At 47.2% G+C, this 11193-nt stretch overlaps 1 protein-coding gene across 2 annotated transcripts in view; it reads left to right on the top strand.

Moving 5' to 3' along the window:
• Positions 1–8724: 8724 nt before the first annotated feature.
• Positions 8725–11193, top strand: part of SYTL2 (synaptotagmin like 2) — a 63934-nt gene continuing 61465 nt past the window's right edge. Inside the window, exon 1 of one of the 2 annotated variants that reach the window (XM_055802662.1) lies at positions 8725–8788. The gene's annotated coding sequence lies outside the window, so the exon portion shown is untranslated. Of the gene's footprint in view, positions 8789–8963; positions 9268–11193 lie in introns of those variants that run through there. The other variant, XM_055802661.1, reaches the window with a different exon arrangement.

The raw sequence follows: 11193 nt of genomic DNA, 5'->3' as shown, positions 1-11193 counted from the left end.
ATGAAGAGTATGCTGGTATGAGGTGGTGAGAGACCTTGTTGCAGCTTGATAGTCTGGAGAGTGCTGTGACAATTGGTGCCCCATGTGAGCCCCTTCAGATTATGAGACTGGGTGTAATGAGCGGTGATGGCTGTGCTGGGAGGCGTTTGAAGCTTTGAACAGTGATGATGGTGCCCAAAGTAGCGGAGACAGGTGGGGATAGCCTGCGATCCAGATCACATTGAGACAGGTTGGAAGAGCCTGGGGATCTGGATCAGGCACCAGTAAAGGTGAGCCACTGGGATTAAAGAGAAGGAAGCCTGACTGCTGTGGATTTAAGGGACTGAGGGTAATGGGTGATAGTGGTGGAGTACCCAGCCAGACGTGGCAGCAGCCTGCAGCAGCGGCGGGTCCAGAATGGATCTGGCTAGACAGTGGTGATGGCTGTGTCAGGGGAAGGCATGGGAGCAGCGCATTGCTGGGAGCAGCTCCTGCCATTGCTGCTGCTGCTCGGCCTGGTGGTATTCTTGCTGGTGTTTATGTGCTCATTGAAGGTGTCTCCAGCTGAAGAAGAAATGGGCGACCCCAAAGAGGTTAAGAATTTTTTCAGGACACAGAATGATGTTAGTGCTATATTCTAGACCTGCAGCTGCTGAAAGCTCACTCGGGTTACTGTCCAGTATGATCCAAGAGGCAAAAGGACAAGGCACTCTAAGTTCATCAGAATCCCCTTCTGAAGAAATCAAAATCCCAGATGCTAAGAAAGCAGATAAGAAGAAAGGTGATCAACCTGCAGAAGATGAAAAGCCCAAGATAAAAGTAAAGAAGGAATATGAGTATGAGTTCAGGGACAAGTTGTCCGAACCGTATGAAAAATTTATTTGTAAAAAGTGTGTGATGGTTGTTTAAAACATGAGGTATGAAATATTAAAAAAAAAGGGGGGGGGATTTCTAGAGGAGTTAGAGGACTGTATGAAAAATATTTGTAAAAAGGTTGTAATGATTGTTAAAAACATTTAAAAAAGGGGGGTGAGAAGTGTAGAGGAATGAAGCTGGGTTAAGTAGCATTGATAATATACAGCTGTGGGCTGGCTTCAGGGGCGGTGGGTTGGCTGATGTAGACAAGGTGCAGCTGTGGCTGGTTAAGTGGTTGAGAGCCAATGAAGAGAGAACAGCCGAGGAACAAGAGGAGAGGAAAAAGCAAGAGGAGAGAGAACACATGCCCTGGATCAGGTGAGACAAGGAGAAGGCAGCAGAGGGACTGTATGAAGAGTATGCTGATATGAGGTGGTGAAAGACCTTGTTGCAGCTTGATAGTCTGGAGAGTGCTGCAACATACAGGAGTTACCTAAAGGGAACGAGGAAGAGAAGATGGGGAAGAGAAATAGCTGAACGCTTGAAGGAAGGCATTGTAAAAGATCTCACATCTGCCCCTGAATCCAGAACTTAATGCTGATGAGCATGGGACTGCCATTTGAGACAGATCTGGGTGGTAAACCAAGATATTCTCACTGGTACATACTTTACATAGGACCTTTTTCCCCAGCTTTTTTTGATACAGTTCTGGAAAGGTGATCAAAAGGTATAAATCTTGAGTTCCAAGACTGGGAAAAAGGTTCCTTCCCTCAAATGGCAGAAGATGAGTTTTGTGACAAGATTTAAACTTTGTTCTGCTATGTGGTCGTAGACTGTCTGGACTCTGAAGAAGTGGTGGAGAGTTGCTGCTTCTGTTGGCCCTTCAGCAGCAGCTGTGATGCTGGAGCTCACCTGCCTTTCTGCTTTATGATGGCAGGTCAAAAGAGCTTTGGGAGGAAGCAGCTTGTCTATGAAAGCATCTGGAGCTGGAAGGTGGTGCTAAAGAGCATGGAAATGCTGTGTGTGCGGATTCCACCTTCCCTCCTTTCTCAGGAACTGGGCCTGGAGAATTCCTGATGACAACCAGCTGAATCCCAGCGGCGTTTCAGTCAGAAGGGCTGTGGGTACAAAACAGCAAGCCCATTTCCTCCAGAGGAATAACGCTGAGAAAGCTGGGGTTGTTCAGCCTGGAGAGCAGAAGACTCTAGGACGTTATAGATGTTATAGCAACTTCCAGCACCTAAAGGCACCTACAAGGAAGCCGGAGGGAGATTTTTACAAGGGCATGCAGTGATAGGACAAGGGGGAATGGCTTTAAGATGAAAGAGGGGAGATTTAGATTAGATATTACAAAGAAATTCTTTACTGTGGGGGTGGCAAGGTGCTGGCCCAGGCTGCCCAGAGCAGCTGTGGGTGCCCCATCCCTGGCAGGGCTCAAGGCCAGGCTGGACGGGGCTGGGAGCAGCCTGGGCTGGTGGAAGGTCCCTGCCCATGGCAGGGGCTTGGGACTAGGTGATCTTTAAGGTCCCTTCCAACCCAAACTAGTCTATGATTCTATGAAATAATTATTTTTGGAAAGCGGCAGCTTGTGTCTGGGGGATGCTGAGTTCAGTGAGATTCAGTTGGAGCAAACTTCTGCCTTCCCTATCTGCAGCTCAGCCAGGCCATCATCAAGGCTGTGGTGGCTATGATGGGCCTCCTTCTTCATGAAGAATTTCAATGTATATGGCCACATGTCCCAGCTGACAGACCTGGGTACAAGTCCTCTGAGGACATGTGGGTTAAAATTGCCCCTCCTCTTTTACATTGTCTCCTTGACTGAGGCAAGAAGTCACCACCTTCTGCTGTCCTATGTTGCCTCTTCTCTCTCGTGCCCTGTCCTGAACCTCAGCCTGGGTATGAGACTGAACCCAGGGAAGGCTTTCAAGTGTTGCTCTGCTTGGGAAGCCAGGTAAGGCATGACTGTTCTGACCGGGGATTTCATGGTCATTGATGTATTTTCCTCTGTCACTTCAGCCCTCCACTGACTGCAGGAAGACAAGCATCCTACTGTGCAGCAGGCAGCAGCTCAGGTCCTGAAGGACAACTGAACAGACCTGCAAAGCCTTCAGAGCAAGTAATAAATACTCAAAAAGCATTTTCCACAGGAAAGTGAGGAATAGGAAGACTACACAGGCAAGGAAATAGCAGCTAGGCCACGAAGAATTGGCTGGCTATGTTACCACTAGAGCCAGTGCAATCAGCAGAGAAGAAGAAAACATTGCATGTTGAACAGAACCTAGGGGTGCTTCTCTGGGGCCCAGGGTCTCTTGGCAAGCCTTCCTCTGGAAGTGCAGCCTTGGACCACTTCTGGGACTTCCAACTCTGTTTTTTATGTGACCTAACCCTCAGTGGGGGCTTGCCCAAGAAGACCCTGGGGAAAATTTGAGAAGGGAAGGAAAATCCCTGTTCCTTTTGTTGCAAAATATCCAAGAGATGTTTGAATCCTCTGGTAAGCATTGGAAGTCCTGTTCTGCTCTTATTAAAACCTGCTCTTCTGCAAAGCCTGAGATGGAGTGAAAGTGATGGGCTGTTCCTGGTGGAGAAACAAACAGCTCTAGTTATACTGAAGGAAGGATGGCCCAAGAAGGTGTTCTTCTCTCATGTGCTTCTCCTGAGCCATATAGAAAGCTCATTGAGAGTCTGAGGAGGTATACATAGGACCTGGGAAGGGCTCTGAAAGGTATGGGATCTAGGAGTAAGGCAGAAACAGAGCATATAACTCTAGAAGCCCTACATTCCACTGACAAAATGTCCATCACAATAAAGAATGTAAGACAACACAGTATTGTTAGAGCTAGTTTTGAGCCGGCAAATCCTGCTGCTTTCAATAAATATCAATATTGACAAAAGGGCCATTTGAGGGGTTGCTTAATTAAGTAACTAGAGAAATTGATCTAAACCTTTTGTGAACAACCTCTAGGACGGCAGGAGAAACCTTCACTCTTTTGGGGCACTTTTTTCCAAAATTCTCAGACTTGCACCCTGAGGGAAAGAAACCCAGAAAACACAGGTTGCACCAAAAAGTAGCAATGCAGATAACACGGTTTCCTTCTCAGTGACCTTCTAAGATGGGTTGCAGAAAGTGCTGCTGAAAGAAAAGCTCACTCCAGAGAGCTGGGTCCTATTCTGACTCCATCCCTAATGCTGAGTTTCCTACTGAGCTGTCCCACTGACTTGACAATTGGAAGAGAAGTTCTCATGTTTCTTTAAACTTTTTTTTTCTTCCATGTTTTGTTTTATTTTTAACTTTGGAAATCTGATAAGAGAGGGTAAAGCCATGGTGAGATTGGAAGTTTCCATGCAAAGTGCCAGACCCATTTTTTGTACATCACTATTAAATGCAACTTGTTTGGGCTCTGTGTTCTGATCAAGTTTAAAATAGCAAGTTATTCTTTTTACAGATACGTGCACATACAGAACAATTGTCACAGCCTAAAACTACGTATGGAAAGGACCAGAAAGCACCTAGTATCAAGAGTTTATTGACAAAGGACTATCTAATTTAACATGAGACGGTATTTCTCATCAATTGCAAAGCAGAAACTATCTTGATCAGTCTTTGAGGAAAGCAGCAGCTATTCATAGAATCCTTCTCACTTCCTAGTACTCATCAAACAGCAGGTGAGGGCTTCATGTCTTTTCCTTAACTGGGCATTTGAGGGCAATCGCTAGCAAAGCTGCATAATAGTGCAAATATAAAGTTGCCCTGGTCAGCGGCAGCAGGACTTAAGTTTGGTTTGTCTTGGAGCAAAAGAGCAGGAAAATGATCAGGCCCTATTTGTGCACATTTGCTTGTTAAAGCCATCTCTTTCATGATCATTGTTATCAAGACAATCTCTTTCTTACCACAGACAGCAGCATATACAGCTAATTTACCTACACAGTTTCCTTTCACAGTTTACACCTTCAGTGTACATTTTCTTGTTACATTTTAAAATATTTTTTAATAATTAAAAAAAATTTTTTGAAGACTTAGTTTTTAAAGTTGTAAAGAAATGCCTTCTGTTGGTAAGATGACAGAGGATTTGCCTCTCCCATGTGACATGACTCAGAAAGGAGGTCAGAAGTAGTACCCCCCCCTACACACAGCAGCACGCAGAATAGAAAGCTACTCATCCCCCTCTTCCAAAATAATTTAAAAAAAAGGTAGAAATGGCATTTAATAAAAGACAGGACAATGCTCAGCAGGTGCAGGACATGGGCAGACAAGTACACTGACCAGTCCTGTTTAGATGTGACTGGCCCCTTTTCTCCCCTTATCTGTGTTTTCCCATGCTTGTTCCTCTCCAAACCACCTTTATCCCTCTTTTTTCCACACCTTTGACTCATGCCCTGAATATCCCATAGTAGGTCTTGTGCAATCCGAAAATCCTCTTTGCTTGCATCCTACATCATGTCCGTTCCCCCCCCCCCCCCCCCCCCCCCCCAGGCAGTGAGGTACTGAGGCACCCAGGGACAGACTGGGGAGGGGCTGTGTCTCTGAAGGGGTTACTTGGGCTCCCCCACCTGCCCTTGTGCCTCCATGCTCCTTCCTGTCTGTGGAGATCTTTGATGGGCTGATAGCTCCTGTGATGGCCTTGGGAACTGCCAGGCAGGGTATTTCTTGGGCTCCTCCACCCATTGTTGTTCCTCTGCCTTCCTTCGTGTGTGTGGAAAAGAGCCTTGTATCATGTAACCTAACAGTGCAGAAGGTTTTAAAGGGAGAAAAAACCAAACAACAAAAAAAAAATCAAACCTTGGGACCCAGGAACGAAATGAAGGATGCAAAGCAAGGAGCGATGCAGTCAAAGCCACCAGCCGGGGAAATATCACTACAGCACTGGAATCAGCAGCATCTGAGTTAGCTGTGATTCATGTTAATTCACATCAGGGAGCAGCCGAGTGTTCAGAGGAGACCGAGATTTTGTCTGGATGAAGCTGGGGCAAGGAAAGCAGCATCCAGTGGATTTGCTTTGCTGAAAGTTACTATCTTTTCAACCTAATACCTGCCGCTCTGTAACTGAAGCGTGCATTTATTTTTCCGTTAATGGGAGAAGATGGGATGACTTCCTCTTTCCTTTGGATAGTGGCTAGGGAGAATGACATGTTGAATGAGGGGGTGAAGGGAGAAAACTGATCCACTTTCTGCATCTGACAGGAATACCTCTACATAAAGATATCTGCAGGGTTTTTTGTTTCCTGAAGATGTCATAGCACTTTGTGTTGCATTGCAATCAAAAACATGCTTATATCTTTTGATTGTGCTGAGAACTTAACAGCTCTGTGGCAATGTACGGAGAACACAAAGAGGAGGGTTCATAGGGCCCATCCTTTCATTACTAGTTTTTGTTCTCTTGGTGTCACCTTTAGTGTTCAGGCTCAATTCACATGAAAAACACCTGCTCAATGCTTACAAAAAACACCCAGATTCTTCAGATCTACTACACCAGTGCAGAGCCACTGTGGGGACAGGCTGTATACTGGTTGTAGACTTTTCCCATCTGAAGTTACTGAGGATTCCGTCTGAGGGTCTTTACCATGCAGGTTGTTCAGGTATTTTCAGTTTCTCCTTTATTGCAAACACTCAAGCTATGAACTGGCCACCAGTCTGAGCTGGGACAGCCCTTGCATACATATTTCCACAGATTTCATTTGAATACATCTCAAGAACAAATCACTAGACTAAATGTGAATAGAGGCGAACATACATATTTCACTGTGTTCCGTTCTGCGCTCCCCAGCTCCACAGAGACAGGGAGCTACTGGGGAGGGGCCAGAAGAGGCTACTAAGATAGTGAGGGGACCGGAGCATCTCCCTGGTGAGGGAAGGCTGAGGGAGCTGGGGCTGTTCAGCCTGGAGGAGAGATGGCTGAGAGGGGATCTCATCAATGTCTGCAAATATCTTAAGGGTGAGTGTCAGGAGGACGGGGCCAGGCTCTTTTCAGTGGTGCCCAGACACAGGACAAGCAGCAACAGGCACAAACTGCAACACAACAAGTTCCATCTGAATATGAGGAAAAGCTTCTTTACCCTGAGGGTGACAAAGCACTGGCACAGGCTGCCCAGAAAGGCTGTGGGGTCTCCTTCTCCAGAGACATTCAGAACTTGCCTGGACACAATTCTGCACAACCTGCTTTAGCAGGTGGTTGGACTAGATGATCTCCAGAGGTCTCTTTCAACGCTGACCATTCTGTAATTTTAACAGACGCAGCACACACCCCATACTCAGTTTTGCAGCCATCACTTGTCACATGCTGGAGGCTCCTGGCACCTGGAACTTCCTAGCAGCAAGGAGCTGCTTTTCCCTAAGCTTGGGTCCAAAGTCCTTGATCAAAGAGGGTATTGGTTTCGGCAGTGGGTACACCAGGCCCATCAGTTCTGGCTCCATCAAGCAAGGGCCAGGTGTACCCACATCTGCCAGCTGATAACAGTGTGTCTGGTCTCCAAAAGGCTGTTTTTACCCCTGCCTTCTTTATTCTTCAGGACTGCTGTGAGAGAGGAAAAAAAAGAGATATTTAATACCACAGAAAATAAGTTCCATGTAGCAAGAGTGCCAAAAGGGCCCCATTTCTAAGGAACATACTGAACGTTCCCTGTTCTGCAGTGAACAGGAGTTCTGTGTGGGTTTGAATAGATACGGCTTAGTATGTTGCATTAAGATGAATATGCAGGATATATGGATGAGAGATGCTTGAATGAAAATTATTGGAGGGAGAAACTGAGGTCTAGGCTTTCACAAGGTCTCTAATTCACTTCGATCCTTGTGAACTGAACAGAAGCCTTATTAAAGGCTTATTAACTCAGAATTTTACTGGATGGTGCATAAAGCATGCTCTAGTCCCTAATTTTGTCATCAGGAAGGAAAAGCCACATAAAAAATACATGAAATTGAAAAGACATGTAATTTACCAAACCTTCATACCAGCACCATGTATACTAAATTTCCTTTAAAAAGCATGAAGTTGTTTCACTGGATCCAAGTTTGAGTGAAACGTAAGAACTGACAGCAGGAAGCCAGAGCTGATGGTCTAAGCCCTGGGGAGCTAATGGACTCAGGCTGGGGATACAAGGGCAAAGTCACATAAAACCAGGCAGCTGCGAGCGAGACCAGAGCAAACGGGCGGGCTGCCCGCGGAGCACAGCAGGCCCTGCTCTCAGGCCCTCCGAGGGCTGAGATCCTCCAGCTGCCCCCAGCATGGATTCACATGTAAAGCAAGTGCTGTGAGAGGAACACGCATAACGGGAAAATAACCACCACACCAGCGGGTCGGTGCTGTCACCCTGCTCCCGGAGGGACTCCAGCCTCAGAAACCGCCTGGGTGCCTTGGCTGCTGAGCGAGAGGTGCTTCGAGGGGAAGGTCCTGCTGAAACATCCCATGAATGGTGGCGTGTGCATTCCGTGCCACTAATTAAACAGAAAAGCACTTACAGCGGCTTCCCGGACAAACAGACGACTGAAACCTCTGCTATCGCTGCCTGTATCTTTACTGCAAACAGGGCGTTACGCTCACGCCTCTCAGGTTGCCTATCGCCAGGTAAAGTAAAATACTGATCGTTTCCCCCCAAGGCTGCTAGCCAAGCCAAGCCAAGCCAAGCCAAGCCAAGCCGATACTCCCTGCGTGGACCCGATGCGGAACAGCCACTCCCGCCGCGGAGCGAGCCTGCCCCCCCCTACCTCTGCCTCAGCAGCTCCCGCACAAACCCGCCCCGCCGCCCCGGAGCACCCTCCCGGTGCCACAGGTGGCACGAACCGGCGCGCGGGGGCGGCGGGGGGCGGGCCCGGGCCGCGGGGAGCCGCCCCGCTCTGAGGGACGCGCCGCCGCCATTGGCCCCGCGGCGGCGGGCAGGGGCTGCCTCTCCCCGCGCCGCCGCCTCCCTTCCCCTCAGACAAGCGGGGAGGCGGCGCGGGGCAGCGGCTGCCGGCCGGCGGCAGGTAACCGGCGCTGCCTGTGGCCGGGCGGAGGGGCTGAGGTGGCGGCGGCGGCGGCGGGGTGCTGCCCCCGGCTCGCTGAGGCGGCGGGAGGGGTGAGGCAGCCCTGAGGGGTTTCGGGGGGTGGGGGTGCCTCGCTAATGGAGTGACTCAGAGGCCAAAAATATAAACCACCCGTGCTTGCGGTGCTGGAACGGCGTGAGGGTGAGTCTGTTGGCAGCTGAGGAGTCCTGGCTCCAAGCCGCTCCGGTGTTCCTGCTGCGGGAAGCTCGCAGGGCCCGTTCGCCTGCGGACGGGGGAGGGCTGGCAGGTGGCTCCCCTGCCCAGCCCCACTTGTTCAGGCCGAGGGGAAGCGCCGCTGTCAGCGACCTTCCTTACAACCGACGGCGGGGAGCGGGTATGAAGAGCTGCAGCCCCTGCCCTGCGAGGGGGACCGTGCACCGGGACATCGCGCTGCTGCTGAGGGGTGCTCCCGGCTGGCGGTGAGAGCCGACTAACTGTACAAACCTACCCGCGCCCAGCCGCTCTAGAGGCCTGCTTTAATAAAAGGGCGCTTTTTATTCAAAGGAGGGCGCTTAGATCTCGGTTGAGAGATGTTAATGACCTTTGTGTAAATAGTCAGCACTTTCATTTCAAAGCACTAAAGGAATTGCATCTTCTATGCTGTCTCAGGAACAAATTGCAGAATTGCTAAAGTCTAATGCACTTGGTTGTGCTTTTCCTATGTCAGCAGGAGCCGTTTACATGATTGCCGTTGCAGAATAAAAGTCGCTTAAATCTGGGGACAGACTGGCAAGAGGCAAGACTAGTAGTTTTGAACTTTCTCAAACGTGTAAGGGAAGGGGACTTAAAACATGCTTGACAGGGTGCTCTGAAAAGAAACTTGATTTTCTTTGATAAAAGAAGCAAAGTGTTGCAACAAAATGTGTGTTTACACATATCAGGGAATTGGAGCTCACTGTGATGGAGTATTTAAAAAACTGATGAATCAAACACTTTACTAAACTCATATACGGCTTTCTAGTCATTAGTTCCTAATTACCATCAGTCATTAGCACTACCTTTCCCAAACAGTTCTTGACAATTGCATCTGTAAGTGCTAGTAAACCTAGGAATATATAATGCCATGGAACTGATGGCTACAGTTCTTGATGGTCTCAGTTGCTGAAGTCAAAGTAAAGTGTTTGAGAACTCTTTGGCAAGAGAAGCTGAAATTAAAGTAAGAGTTTTGTGATTTTCATAAATTACCCTCCTTCCTTGCTTATTGTTGGAGTTTTATGTTCCTTGCTGCCTCCCTGGAAAAAAGGGGATGGTCTCATTTGCCTTTTACATAGTTCATATTATTTCGGGGAGTAAGACTTGTTGTAATTTTGCTAGGCATCTTTCATATTCATTTTGCAGGGTTATTCTGGTTTCATTAGATATATCTCCTCTTTGTTCTGCAGTTTTATTTTGATTTCACCTGATGACTTTCTTGCACACACTACATCCTTTGGTCTTGCAGATTTCACTATATGCACAGGTTTTCCAGTGCCCTATTTGGGCAAGCGTATTGCAAGTCCCTGTCCACTTGCAGCTGTGTTATTTATGTATAACTGCATCATAAAATACTACTAATAATGTTAGTGTTACAAAATACTTGTACACTGTTACCATATTTTAGTGTGATTGTGTCTAGTTTTAAGGCAAGGAAATAGTAAACATCTCGCTTGGTCTGTTTCCACCTTACTGCTGCAGCAGGCCTGTGCTTTGGCTGTAAGGCATGTTCTTGAATTTTCTGAAGCTGTCATTGGACCTGTCCCATGTTAAAGAAATTTCCTTCCAGCATCTCTTGCAGCCCATAATAATGCATTATCGGTTTCACTGTCAGACTTTTAAAATTCACTGAAACAGGTCTTTGTGTTCTTGTTTACCGATGCTGACAAAGATGCCATAGTGAAAAAAAATCTCCATTGTCACCAAAAATGAATGATGGAAAGGTGAATGTTTTTTCTCTGAAGCACTGGGTAGTGACCATGGACAGATAGATTTTTCTGGACTAAACTCCTATTATTCTGCAGGAGACACTTGCCAGTTTCCCAGGTGGGAGTACTGCTCCAATTTAGTACTTGGAGAAAAACTTTGATGCTTGTACAGAAGGTGAGACTTTAACTGTTGCATCTAGAAAAAAGGCTTAACCAGGTATTTAAACAGTGGGATGAAGTCAAACAAATTGCTTGTTTTCTACCTTGTGTTGTTCCCTGTGCTCATGACAGAAAGGAAAAAAACAGACTTCAAACAAAATTCTAATAAAACATTATTTGCAAGGAAACATAAAAGTAATTCATAGTCTCTCAGTAGGAAAAAAAGTTTAATTTTATTTTCTTTAATTAAAAGTTATGGTTCTGTCCTGTGGAAGTCAGTCTTTA

This window comes from Falco peregrinus, chromosome 4 (assembly GCF_023634155.1).
Source record: "Falco peregrinus isolate bFalPer1 chromosome 4, bFalPer1.pri, whole genome shotgun sequence".
In the NCBI taxonomy this organism is placed as follows: domain Eukaryota; kingdom Metazoa; phylum Chordata; class Aves; order Falconiformes; family Falconidae; genus Falco; species Falco peregrinus.
Note: the sequence above shows the minus strand (reverse complement) of the source record. Positions and strands in the feature narration are given on the sequence as shown.